This window comes from Triticum dicoccoides, chromosome 2B, assembly GCF_002162155.2.
Source record: "Triticum dicoccoides isolate Atlit2015 ecotype Zavitan chromosome 2B, WEW_v2.0, whole genome shotgun sequence".
Classification (NCBI taxonomy): domain Eukaryota; kingdom Viridiplantae; phylum Streptophyta; class Magnoliopsida; order Poales; family Poaceae; genus Triticum; species Triticum dicoccoides.
This window is the reverse complement of record NC_041383.1, coordinates 375,862,247-375,876,856: the sequence shown is the minus strand read 5'-3', so window position 1 is coordinate 375,876,856 and position 14,610 is coordinate 375,862,247. Positions and strand designations below refer to the sequence as shown.

At 48.2% G+C, this 14,610-nt stretch overlaps 1 pseudogene; it reads left to right on the top strand.

Annotated features, from left to right (window-relative positions):
* Positions 1–13,107: 13,107 nt before the first annotated feature.
* Positions 13,108–13,945, top strand: LOC119360881 (annotated as a pseudogene).
* The last annotated feature ends 665 nt before the right edge of the window (positions 13,946–14,610 follow it).

The following is a 14,610-nucleotide window of genomic DNA, read 5'->3' as shown; positions in this document are numbered from 1 at the left end:
CAGCCGCGTCCCGGGCGCTGGTACAAGGGAAAGCGACGCGCGGGTGCGGCGTGGTAGACGTCGGCACGTCGCGGTGGCACGCACACTTTTCCCAGTGTGGACATGTTGAGTACTTTTTTTTTGTGTGGGAATGAACATGTTGAGTACTACTCCATTCGTTCCCAAATATAAGTCTTTTTAAAGATTTCAGCAAATGACTACATACGGAGCAAATTGAGTGAATATACATTCTAAAAGATGTCTACATACATCCGTATGTTGTAGTCCATTTGAAATGTCTAAAAAGAATTACATTTAGGAATGGAGGGAGTAGTATATGTAATCGTAATTGTTTGGTAGATCTGCATGTGATGAGACAGGCTTTGTTTGGATATGCTATATTTAGACTGCATGTAAGGTAACCAACATTTTGACACTAAACTAATACTTTCATCAACAAAGCATCACCATTCCAACAACTAACACATAAATCCATCAATAAAACATCATCGTTTTAACATAATCTCATCATTAAAGTATCATAAATTGTATTAGTGCATCTCTAGATTCATATTACATACGCAACCCAAATAATAAGAGTCACACATGTGGCATGAAGCACTCCGGCCCTGACGTTTTTTACAATTAAAGTTGTCATCCAAAAAAAAAAGAAAAAACCCAATAAACGAAACTTGTCATACGAAAAGAAATGGTCATACTTGATAACTAAAGTTGTCATCCTCACATCGGCAAACTTGCCATAAAAAATGTTCAGATTTGCCATGTATTTGTGCCACACATCATAAGCAATAAACCATCATAAATTGTACCAATACATCACTAGATTCACATTACATGGCCTCATTCGAAATTCAACTTATAATGGGGTTTACAAAAATAGTTTCTCCCTGGGAAAGGGCCAAACAGAACAAAATGTACAAATCAACGGGCAGGGGTAGTAGATTGGACGGAAAGGAGGACAGGCTGGGATGTACGGAGGACTGGATCTAGATCGGCACCAGTAGGGAGCAAGGGCACCGATGGCAAGGAGCAGGAAGGAAGGGAGGAGAAAGCGAGGAGGGGAGATGGGGGCGGACAGATGAGGTAAACCACGGGTAGGGGCGCCCGTGACCGGCGGTGAGCAGGGGCGACATCGAGGTAGACTAAGGGCAGGGGCAACGACCGACGTCGACGTAGATCAGGGTTCGGTCGCCATTATCTCCTAGTGCGTCGTGCGCGCGAGAGAGATGTGAGTGTGTGGCGGCTAGACGATGAAATGTGGTGAGAGGGGGAGATGCAAGGGGTCGTTCGAGGGAGCGGTGGGTCATTGGGGGATTTTTCTGGGGTTGATCTCATGCCCAGTTCTTTTCACGCAGGATTTTGCAGAATCAAGATTCTGGAAAATTCTCATTCTGGAAAATTCTCCCAGAATCTGTCGTCGAGTTCTTTTCTGAGATTGTAGTTTGACATTCCGGAAAGAGTTGTGTGTTGAAATGTTTGTATACCCTTAGACAAAAATTGTTTGATGAATTGTTAACACTTTGTTGTTTTTAACAATATCTAGTCGAATGAGTACGGAAGTGATTTACGGATGTCATAAAAAGTGCTAAATATTACATTTAGAATGGATTTAAAGTTTTGGTCATTACAAAAGTGGATGAGATAAAAAATGAATAATCTCAAGGTACAAGACTACCAGCAATCGACTCGCATGTTGCGTTCATGGTACTATCATCTTCTGGTGGTAGAGCGTTGGCACCTACAAACGACATGGAGGTTGTACATATGCATCATTGTCAAACTTGTCAAAATGCTCATCATGTCACTTGCTATCATGAATCCAATTGTGGAGACACATGCATGCAGTGACAATCATCTTTTGGGTCTCCGGTTTGTACAAGGTATGCCTCCAAGAATTCACCATTTCATCTTGAGAACACCAAATGTTCTTTCGATGACATTTCGCAAAGAAGAATGTTGATGGTTGAATGTCTCATATCTCCCAAGTGGGTGTTGTTGGAAATCTGGTACATGGTATCGTTGCCCTTTATATGGTGCTAGATATCCAACTGTAAGTGCATCTAATGCCTCTTAGTGATTTTGGTGTATTAAAGACTTATAGGTTAAGGAACTAATGTGTTTGTGAGTGTACACATGTCTTATAAGTCTATGAGGAGTTTGATACATCTGAAGAAAGTCGACCCCTAAAAATGAATGTCTTCATCTGAAGGCTTTGGTTTTCTTGGAGACTTTGAAAATGAGGAAATTGGGGTGACCTTGAAGATATTGATGTGAGGACTATGAAGCGTGAAGACTTTTGTTTTCATAGTTTCATTTCTTTCTTTTGAGTCATAGGAAACACCGTACTGTTAAAGGGGGTTGAGGTAATACTAAGGAAAAATTTACAAGTGATGCTCATTTCAAAGCCTACACATACCCAATCCTTCGAGTGAATCCTTTGGAAATCTCCTGCAGTTCAGTCAATTTCTTAAGTGACAGAGACGAAGTTCTTCTGGTCTCTAAGCAATTTGTTCTGACTGAGGAGTTAGGAATTCGCTAGTGCGAATTGCCTACAGTGAGGAACATGATAGCCCTGAGGGATTTCATGGTTCGAAATTCCGACCGTTGATGTGCCTTGCGCCAGTTGTCCAGATATCTTATCCATGTAATAGTCATATCATTAGGGACATTTATGTCTTATCATGTCAGGCTGCTCCCTGGCTATAAATAGCCGCCCCCCTTAACCACTAGCTGGTTGGCTGCTCCGAGAGATAGATTGACACTTGTCATTTAGAGCATCTCATCCTCCGAGGACTTTGAGATAGAATCATCAATGAGGAAAAACCCAAAACCCCAACACCTAATACCCAAAGTGATTGAGCATCACTGAAGAGATTGTTCCTGTGTGGAACCGATGCTTGTTACTTTGAAGACTGTGCATCTTCCAGACGGTTAGGCATCAAGGTCTAGAGCATCCAAGAGGAATTGTGGATTGCCGGTTGACCAAGTCTGTGAAGGTTTGGAAGTCACCTTGAAGACTTACCACGAGTGAGGGAGTCCTGGACTAATGGGTCTTCGGACAACCGGACTATATACTGTGGCCGGACTGTTGGACCATGAAGATACAAGATAGAAGACTTCGTCCCGTGTCCGGATGGGACTCTCCTTGGCGTGGAAGGCAAGCTTGGCAATTCGGACATGAAGATTCCTTTCTCTATAAACTGACTTTGTACAACCCTAGCTCCCCCGGTGTCTATATAAACCGGATGGTTTAGACTTCTAGGGTTTAGTCACAACAATCATAATCTCATAGGCTAGACTTCTAGGGTTTAGCCCTTACGATCTCGTGGTAGATCAACTCTTATAATACTCATATTCATCAAGATCAATCAAGCAGGAAGTAGGGTATTACCTCCATAGAGAGGGCTCGAACCTGGGTAAACATCGTGTCCCCCGCCTCCTGTTACCATTAGCCTTAGACGCACAGTTCGGGACCCCCTACCCGAGATCCGTTGGTTTTGACACTGACATTGGTGCTTTCATTGAGAGTTCCTCTGTGTCGTCGAAGATAGGTTTGATGGCTCCATCAATCATCTACAACAATGCAGTCCAGGGAAGACCTTCCTCCCCGGACAGATCTTCGTATTCGGTGGCTTCGCACTGCGGGCCAACTCGCTTGGCCATCTAGAGCAGATCGATAGCTACGCCCCTGGCCATCAGGTCAGATTTGGAAGCCTGAATTTTGTGGCCGACATCCAAGTGACTTGATCTTCGACGGATTCGAGCCCATGACGGCTGCCCTCGGCCACCATGATGAACATGACCTAGATCTGTCATCTGGCCGCACACAGGAGCTAGCACCTGTGACTGCCCTGGCCCTAGAGCCGGAGCGGACTGCGTCGTCTATAGACGGGAAGCCCAACCCCGCTGCGGAGGACGCAGACTCAGCGGTGCTCGAGCTGCACACAGACCCAACATCAAGTTGGCCTTGTGTTTCCGGAACCTCGGACTCATCTCTGGCCATGGACTCCGGACCGCGTGCATTCGCGTCCATCGAACCTGATTGGGCGCCGATCTTAGAGTTCAGCTCGCGGATATTTTCCAGCACTCGCCTTTTGGCGACGTGTTAAGCTCATTAAGATCCCTCTCCTTGTCAGGGGACTCACGGCCAAACTATGTTCGGCTCGAATGGGGAGCGGATGACGAAGAACTTCGTTTCCCACCCACCACCCACTTTGTAGCCACAGTCAATGACTTAACTGACATGCTCGATTACGACTCCGAAGACATCGACGGTATGGGCGACGATGCCGGAGAAGAGCAAGAACCACTGCCTACAGGGCGTTGGACAGCCACCTCCTCGTACGACATATACATGGTGGATACACCCAAAGAAAATAACGGCGATGAGGAAAATCCAGTCGAGGATAAACCTCCTAAGATACAGCTGAAGCGCCGACGTCAGCGGCGCCGCTCTAAGCCACGCCGTAGTAAAAACAGAAATACCGTCACAGAAGAGGATAACACTCCGGACAGTGCCGAAAACAATGAAGACCCCGTTGAGCCGACCTCCGAACAGGAGGAATGGGAGGACGGGCAAGCCGGCCCTGGCGAACAGGCCATGAACGAAGACTCGGAGGATAGCAACTACCTTCCACTCTCCGAGGACGAGGTTAGCCTCGGTGACGAAGATTTCATCGTGCTTGAAGAGCCTGCCGGGCAAGAACGCTTTAAGCGTAAGCTAATTGCCACTGCAAGAAGCCTGAAAAAGAAGCAGTAGTAGCTTCAAGCTGATCAGGATCTGCTCAATGAAATATGGACTGATGTCTTGGTAGCCAAGGAATATGGCCTCGAGCACCCAACCGAAAGCTACCCGAAGCGCAAACTATTGCCACAGTTCGATGATGAGGTGTTGGAACCCATCCTACCAAGGTACAATACGGCTGACCGACCACCACATGGCCGGGACAAAGCGGCACCTCAAGCCGAATATTAGCCCGCTCTACCTCACCGAACAAACAGAAATACAACAGCTCGGGGATATACACATGACCTGCGACGCGATTTGGAAAAGAGAGCAGGTCATACAAGATCAATCTATGGATCACGGGGGCGTGCCTCGAGGCGCGACGACGGCCATCTGGCTGAACGTGAGAAACATAACCACGCCTGGGCTGAAAACCGTAGATGAGCTCCTTCCGAACTACGTCACGACTTGGCCCGATATAGAGGCACCGCACACCCCCCCTGCTTCACTGACGAAGTAATGGGACATGATTTCCCAGAAGGGTTTAAACTCGTAAACATTGAATCATATGATGGCACAACAGACCCCGCGGTGTGGATCGAGGACTTTCTTCTCCACATTCATATGGCCCACGGAGATGATCTTCACACCATCAAATACCTCCCGCTCAAACTCAAGGGACCAGCTAGATACCGGCTAAACAGTCTGCCCAAAAACTCCATCGGCAGCTGGGAGGAATTGGAGGGCGCCTTCCTCGACAACTTCCAAGGCACATATGTCCGACCTCCGGATGCCGATGACCTAAGTCATATAATCCAACAGCCCAAAGAGTCGGCCAGGAAATTCTGGACTCGGTTCCTCACTAAAAAGAACAAGATCGTCGACTGTCCGGACGCCGAAGCCCTAGCGGCCTTTAAGCACAACATCCGCGATGAATGGCTGGCCAGACACCTCGGCCAGGTAAAACCGAAGTCCATGTCAGCCCTCACATCACTCATGACCCACTTTTGTGCGGGCGAAGACAGCTGGCTAGCCCGTAGCAACAAGCGAACCTGGCACTTCTGAAGCCAGAAACAGCAACGACAAGCCCCGACGCAATAGACATAAGCGTCGAAATAACGGTGGTAGCACCGAAGACACGGCGGTCAACGACGGATTTAGTGGCTCTAAGTCCGGTCAGTGGAAGAAGCCATTTAAAAGAAATAATCTGGGCCTGTCCAGTCTGGACTGCATACTCGATCGACCATGCCAAATCCATGGCACTCCTGATAAACCAGCCAATCATACCAACAGAGAATGCTGGGTTTTCAAATAGGCCGACAAGTTAAATGCCGAGAATAAGGAGAAAGGTTCGCAAAGCAGTGACGACGACGAGGAACCCCGACCACCGAACACAGGGGGACAGAAGAACCCCCCCCCAAGTCAAAACGGTGAATATGATATATGCCACCCATATCCCCAAAAAGGAACGCAAGCGTGCACTCAGGGACGTCTACGCGATGGAGCCAGTCACCCCAAAGTTCAACCCATGGTCCTCTTGTCCAATCACCTTCGGTTGTAGGGATCACCCGACCAGTATCCGTCATGGCGGTTCAGGCGGACTGGTCCTTGACCCAATTATTGATGGATTTCATCTCACACGAGTCCTCATGGATGGTGGCAGCAGCCTGAACCTCCTCTATCAGGATATAGTGCGCAAAATGGGCATCGATCCCTCAAGGATCAAGCCCACTAAAACCACCTTTAAAGGTGTCATACCAGGTGTAGAGGCCTGCTGTACGGGCTCAATCACACTGGAAGTGGTCTTCGGATCCCCGGATAATTTCCGAAGCAAAGAGTTAACCTTCAATATCGTCCCTTTTCGCAGTGGTTATCATGCACTGCTCGGACGAACCGCATTCGCTAAACTTAATGTGATGTTGCACTATGCATACCTCAAGCTCAAGATGCCCGGACCTCACGGTGTTATAACAATCAATGGAAATACAGAGCGCTCCCTCCGTACTGAGGAGCACACCGCGGCCCTTCCAGCAGAAGTACAGAGCATCCTACTTAGTCAGAACCTTAATTCGGCAGTGAAGCCCCCGAACACCGTCAAGCGAGTCCGAACTACTCTGCAGCAGGACCGTCCAGTTTGTCCAGAGCTCAACTAGCAATCCGCCCCCCGTCCCAGTCCCAATCAAGCGATGAAATTTGTGTCGTGCGTACATAACTACGCATTTAAAGTACCATGGGCATGGACAGAGGCATAGCTAGTCTGCGGTCCACAATGCGGCTCAACCACCCCTGGATCCGCATACCTTTACCTTTTTCTCTTTCTTTCAGGTTTTTCTCTTCTTGAGGCTTTTCTAACAACCTGATCATCGGACCCATCACGGGACGGATACACCAAGGAGGCAAGGGGCTTTGACGTACAAGGGAATACCCAGGTGGTATCTGCTGACGATTGCTATACCTGTTTTACATACCCGCATGCAGCTCGCTCTTGGTCACGGCATGTTAAATAGCCTTTCTTGCTTATCGCATTACTTGTACAAGTATGCCTCGACGTATTACTCAAATTACAATGGAAAATAATTTACAGCGTCAGCTTATTACTTGATTTTTTCCTTGTCTTTGTATTCATTATCTATTGCACCCTTACATTCTGGTACGTACTAATTCGCCAGGGGCTTCATTACACCGCAAAATACGACAATCAAGTCCGAACACTTTTACAGTACAGTTCGGCGCCCCGAACTTATAGCATTATAGGCATCGGCTCCGAATCATGTCTTTGGTCAATAGTTGGGTTGCCCAGCTCCTGTGCTTACTACCTTACATTCCTCTATATCGGCTAGGGTAGTAAAGGGAGAACTACTGCGATTGTGTCCCAGTTCTTCTGGACGAGAACCTCAGTAGAGAAAGCCGAAAACTGACTGTCATGATGCGGCGAGAGCTGGTCAGCTGTTCGAGAGGTTTTCAAATCCTTAGAGATTTTTCCTCTTTATGCGAGGAATCGGTTTTCATCCGATTAGGCGTGTATAGCGCCCCAACTTTGGTCTTCCGAATACCAGGGGCTTCGCCAAAATTTTCATTGTCAAACTCCTATGGCTAAGTGAGGGTGATAAAGTCATATAGTCCGATTGCCTTGTTGGTTGCGTTAAACACCTCCTTTAAGGACCAAAATTTGGAGTAAAGAGTGTTTATATTTATCCCGAACACCCCCATACTATCTACATGGGGGCAGAAGCCGACGACTGGCAACTCTCAGATTTTCATAAACGGCCGCACAAGAGGTAATTTTTTTAAAGTAACAAGCATTATATTACATAACAAACTTGTTTCATATCATAGGACAGGAAAACATGAATGTTTTCATGGGAATACAACATCCTTCGCACATTGCTCCGCCGCAAGGCGGGATCCCTCCAGGACATTGTCGAAATATAGCTCAGGTTGGCGGTGCTCCTTGCCCTTAGGCGGACCCTCGGTCATCAGCTTCATGGCGTCCATCTTCGCCCAGTGCATCTTGGCGCGGGCAAAGGCCATCCGCGCACCTTCAATGCATACCGATCGCTTGATGACTTCGAGCCGTGGGCAGGCACTGACAAGCCGCTTTACGAGTCCGAAGTAGCTGCTGGGCATGGGCTCGGCAGGCCATAGCCGGACTATTAAGTCCTTCATGGCTAGTTCGGCCGCCTTATGCAGCTCGACCAGCTGCTTCAGCTGGTCGCTAAAGGGCACCGGAAGTTCTGGTCCAAGGTATTGAGACCAGAACAGCTTCTCCGTAGAGCTCCCTTCTTCGGCTCGGTAAAATTGGGAAGCATCTGATATGCTGCGCGGCAGATCCGTAAATGCCCCTGGAGAGCTCCAAATCCGGGTAAGTAACAGGAATGTTTCCTTCACATATCTGCTTTGCATAATGAAAGCTTTACCCGCTGTAATTTTCTTGGCCGTCTGGATCTCTTGGAGGGCGCCTTGTGCTTCGTCTCGGGCATCTAGTGCGCTCTGGCGGGCCTTGGCAAGTTCAGACTCTTGAGTCTTAAAATCGCGATCCAAGGACTCGTACTTCTTGACGATGTCCTGGAGCTCCTGCTGGACCTCGCTGACCCAGGCCTCCTGCTTCTCACGCGCGGCGCGTTCCTTGGCCGCTTTGTCCTCGGCCTCGGCCAACGCCTTCTTGAGGGTCGCTACTTCGGTCGTGGCCCCTAACAAAGTTCATAACACTTTAGTCAGCCCGAACCATTCATCCTTCCCGAATATACACGCAGGTCACTGCATACCTTGGCTGTCCTCCAGCTGCTTCTTCACAAGGCCGAGCTCCTCCTCAGCCCGCTCCAGGTTCTGCTTCAGTCCGAAGACCTCGGCAGTGTGAGTAGTCGCAGCCAGTAGCGACGCCTGCTCATTCACATAGACACTTTATGTTACACTCCTGCGAAAATTAATTTGATCCTCTGTTCGGCTTTTCTTTCCGAACACCGAACAGAGCATCAGGGGCTACTGTCTATATTGTGACATTCTTTTACAATTACTTACCTCGAAGCTTGTTAGAAGGCTAGCCACGCTTCGGTCAGTCCGCTTTTGGTAGACTGGACCTTCTCGATCAGCATAATCATAAGAGTGCGGTGTTCTTCCACAATAGAAGCGCCTTGCAGCGCTTCCAGTAATCTATCCGGTGCCTCTAGTTGGACAGAGGTCACCGGTGGAGTTGGCTCACTTCCCTCATTCGGAAGAGGCGGCCTGCCCGAATCCGGAGCCGCTTGGGTCTCTGGAGCTGTATGCGGCTGGGGGTCGAATTGGATACGGCCCCAATCGCCGGTGTCTATGGGGGTTTGCTCCACCACGTGTCCGGAAGCCTGGGCTTCACCCTCTGGCACCACCGGGACGGCCTCCTGAGCTTCTCCTCGGTGTTGCCCGCGGTCTTGGGGGAGGAGGCCGTCGGAAGGGATGTGTTGTTCATCACCGACGGGTCTAGTGACCCCTCCGAAGAGGAGGACAGTGCGATGTTGGACTGGGCCGGGCTGCAAGTGCATGATGTAGCACATTAAAAACAATAAAGTAAAAATGCTGGATATATTACTATGTCCGGTCACTTACAAGATGGCCAGGGGCTTGTCCTTGGGCTCCCACTCCCCGCCGCTGTTGGTGGCCGCTGCAGAGTTGTCCGGAAGGGAAGTTTTCCCCTTCTTGGACGCCTCGGCCTCCCCATGTTTGGGGGCCTTCCTATTCTTTCTCCCCCCAGTAGGGGGGATGGATTTCTTCTTCTTCCTCCTCTTCCTCATCATCTTCGGTAGAGGAGCGCGTCTCGGAGTCTTCAGACGTCACGTCCGAAGTGCCCTTGCAACGGAGACCACTTTTGGTCCCCGGGCCTTCTTTTTGGCCTTCTTCTCCGGCACCTCATAAGGTGCCGGAAACAACATCTTTGTCAGAAGAGGCGTTCCTGGGTCTTCGGGCAGCGGAGCCGGACAGTTAATCTGCTCCGCTACCTCTATCCAGGCCTGAAAAATTGATAGGAAGGCTTAGTTTCCTCCCTCAGATATGCCAGTAAAGGATATACCTTGAAAACATGAAAGAACTTACCGGATTAGCCGGGCATTTCGAGCTAAGCCCACGATCCTCAGTTGTGGGCGATTGTACCTCGCCGGCCTTGAAGAGCACCTTCCAGATGTCTTCGTGCGTCGTGCCGAAGAACTCCAGCAGCGTCTGGTGCTTGGCCGAGCGAACTCCCACAAATTGCTAGTCCGGCGCTGGCACGGAAGGATCCGGTGGAAGGGCATGACCTGGACCACGTTGACAAGCTTGATTTTCTTGCTTATCATGTTCTGGACACACGTTGGAGCCCCGTCAGCTCGTCCGAAGAGCCCCAAGACAAGCCCAGTTTCTGCCGTGCGGCTCGGTAATGTAGAACCACCCCTTCACCGTCTCCACGAAGGAGCCCTCAAGCCAGGTGACGCTGGGCATCTTGCCCACCATGGCGCCCCCGCACTTGGCTTGTTGGCCGCTCACCACCTTTGGCTTCACATTGAAGGTCTTCAGCCATAGGCCGAAGTGAGGTGGGATGCGGAGGAAGGCCTCGCACACAACAATAAATGCCAGGATGTTGAGGATGGAGTTGGGGTCCAAGTCATGGAAGTCTAGCCCATAGTAAAACATCAGTCCACGGACGGACGAGTGAAGGGGGAATCCCAGCCCGCGGACAAAATGGGTGAGAAACACCACCCTCTCCTGTGGCTCCGGGGTGGGGACGATCTGTCCTTTGGCTGGAAGTCGATGAGCGATATCCTTGGCCAGGTACCCGTCCTCCCGGAGCTTCTTGATGTCTTCCTTCTTGACAGAGGAGGCCATCCACTTGCCTCCAGCTCTGGATCCGGACATGATTGGAGTGCTTTTTGGGCGGAGAAAGTTAGAACTTGGGCGCTGGAGATCAAGAATGGATGGGCAGAGGAAGGAGAAGGCGTGGGTGAACAAGGATTGATCCTTATCCCTTATAAAGGTAGTAAAAGTTATGCACCTCCCGGCTCGCCTTAAAATCCGCCTATTCCCCAAGCGTCGTGCAGATGGCACGGTTGGGTTACCCATGCCTATATTGATGAGGATCCCGTGATAAGGGGACATGATCTCTGCTTCGACAAGATGTGCCAGTGAAAACGCACGTCGAAATACGGAGCGACAAGCTAAAACACGGTTCAAATAATGACCGGGCAGTGGCGTGATGTCACGCTACAAAAAGTTGTCAGCGGATTGGACTCATGAAATATTATACTCTCAACGGTTGTGTGTGGTGTTTGCTTTGCAGAGCCGGACACGATCCTTGTGTTTGGATTTTACTTTGATGTATTCGGAGAAGGAACCCGCCTTGCAATGCCGAAGACAATCTACGCGCCGGATTCTGTGTCATTGAAGCCTGGTTCAGGGGCTACTGAGGGAGTCCTGGACTAAGGGGTCCTCGGACAGCCGGACTATATACTGTGGCCGGATTGTTGGACTATGAAGATACAAGATAGAAGACTTCATCCTGTGTCCGGATGGGACTCTCCTTGGCGTGTAAGGCAAGCTTGGCGATTCGGATATGAAGATTCCTTTCTTTGTAAACCGACTTTGTACAACCCTAGCTCCCCCAGTGTCTATATAAACCGGAGGGTTTAGACTTCTAGGGTTTAGTCACAACAATCATAATCTCATAGGCTAGACTTCTAGGGTTTAGCCCTTACAATCTCGTGGTAGATCAACTCTTGTAATACTCATATTCATTAAGATCAATTAAGCAGGAAGTAGGGTATTACCTCCATAGAGAGGGCCCGAACCGAGGTAAATATCGTGTCTCCCACCTCCTGTGTGACCTTAGCTCAAGGAGAATAAGGTAAGGACTGTGTGTACTTTGGTTTAAATACCAAGCCGCTCCAACCAGACATACAACTATCACAACAGTTGGAACTGGTCTACCAAATCACTGTCTTCACTGAGCTACTGGTTCTATTTCCTCAGCTCTTTCATTCCCTCATTTATGTGTTGATGAAATTGATTATTACTGTTTGAAGACTTTGACTGAAGACTTTCTCAATTTCTTCAGTCCTATTTCTTCAGTCACCTTGTCTTCTTCCTGTTTATCCTGTTTACACGCTACCTGTGCTTTGTGTATGTTTCATTTCATCATGATGACTATGCTATTGTCTTGTTATGCATGCACCTGAGTACTTTATCCGCTGCTTGTATTTCGTCACTTAGCAAATTCCTCAAGTAGTTTTTCCTCAGTGATGAATTTGCAAAAATCACCTATTCACCCCCTCTAGTCAATATAACGCACTTTCAATTGGTATCAGAGCAAGTACTCCCTTGTTCTATGTGATTTTGGTTTAACCACCTGGAGTTTTAGTTATGTCGACTGCAGGCATGATCAAGGTCTCGGCTGGGTGTCCTACCTTCGATGGGACGGACTACCCCTACTGGAAGAACAAGATGTGCATGCATCTTGAGGCAATTGACAACAATCTCTGGTACATTGTGGAAAATGGCGTTCCCTCCATCACCCCTCCGTAAACGCTGCTGATGTGAAGTTATTCAAGCAACTCAACTCTCAAGCGAAGAATATCATATGTGGTCATCTGAGCAAAGGACAGTATGACAGAGTGAGTGCTTAGGAGACTGCAAAGCTTATCTGGGATAGGCTATCCAAGGACAACGAAGGAATATCAACACAACTTGATTCTTGAGTTTACGTACTTCACAATATCTTCAATCGCTTCAAAAGACTCGACAACGAAAATGTTCAGCAAACCTTCGATCACCTCACTGACATCTCCAATGAGCTTCAAGAACTTGGTGCCACCGACATCATCGACCACGAGGTGGTGAAGAAATTGCTGAGTTCACTTCATTCCTCATTCGATACACTGACACTGATGATTCAAAAACGTGGAGACTACAAGTCACTATATCCCGCTGATATCCTTGAGAGACCGAATACTCATGAATTCCAACAAGCTAAGAAGAGAGACCTCTACGGGCCAAGCTATGGAAGATCATGTGCACTGAAGGCCAAGGCAATTTCCTCATCTGAAGGGGAAGATTCTAACAGCAGCCTTGGTGATCCTGAGGAACTAAGCCAGGAGCTAGCAATGCTCATGAGGAAATCCTAGAAGTTCTCAAGGCGTGGCCGTTTTGGAAAATCTTCAAGAGGTGATGACTTGAGATCAGATTCTTCATCCCACGATTACAAGAAAAGGTCTTGCCACAAATGCAAGAAGCCTGGTCATTACATGGCTGATTGTTCTCAGTGGGTGAAGGAATCAAATAAGAAGAAGTACAAGGATGACAGTTCTGATGACTCGAAGAAAAGGAAGAAATCTTCAAAGTCCTCATCGTCAAAATCTTCATCTCACAAGAAGAGCAGTTCCAGAAAGGCTCGAGCATTTATTGGCAAGGAAATGGACTCTGAAGCTGAACCTGAGGAAGATGAGGAAGTGGAGGAACCTGAGGAGTCTGACTCTGGTGTGGTGAGCCTAGCTCTCGCTACTGCTTCCATCAGCAAGCCCATCTTCAACACTGAGGAATATGGCAACTCCAACACCGCTGATGATCATGGCGATGACTTTGCTCCCACCTATTGCTTCATGGCAAAGGGTTCCAAGGTACTGAAATGTCCTTCCTCTGAATCCAGTGAAGATGAATCTGATGAAAACCAAACCTAGTTATTCCAAACTTGATTTCTTTGAGTACCTTGTTCCCCCTTTAGTCTAAGTTTGATAACCTTCAAGGTCGTCATGAAACTCTCTTAGCCGATCATGAGAAGCTTTCTTATGAATTTCTTCAAAGAAAGCGAGATCTTGAGAAACTAAGGGTGACTCATGATGATCTTCAAAGGGAAAATGATTCTTTGCTTGCTCAACAGACCAGTTCCGCTCAGGAAGAATTCATTGCACCCTGTTTGAAATGCGTTGAACATGAATATGCTAATTCTTCACCTGAAAGTTCAAATGCTTCTATTGCTGCAACTTCTTTAACTATTTCCGTGGTCACAAATTCCTCATATGAGGATACCACAAGTATCACTCACGAAAATGTAGGGTTGAAGGAATTGTATGTGACAGGCATGTACAAAAGCCTCAAAGGGCGGTAGGCTCTTTGTGACGTGCTTAAAAAGCAGACCCTGAACAAGAACCCTAGGAAAGAGGGTATTGCCTTTGAAAGGAAACTCAATGTTGATGGGTCCTACCGGAAACCTGAGCAGTATCCCAAAACCTCGTGGGTTGCTACAAAAGGACCTCCCGTAGATCCATGCACTTTATCTGGTTTTACATGTCAATCTTCATATTCTATGAATCATTTGACTCCAACTATAAACTATTCAAAAATCAGAATGGTGAAGTGTTTGCTAGACATGTTGGAACTAACTGCAGAAACGG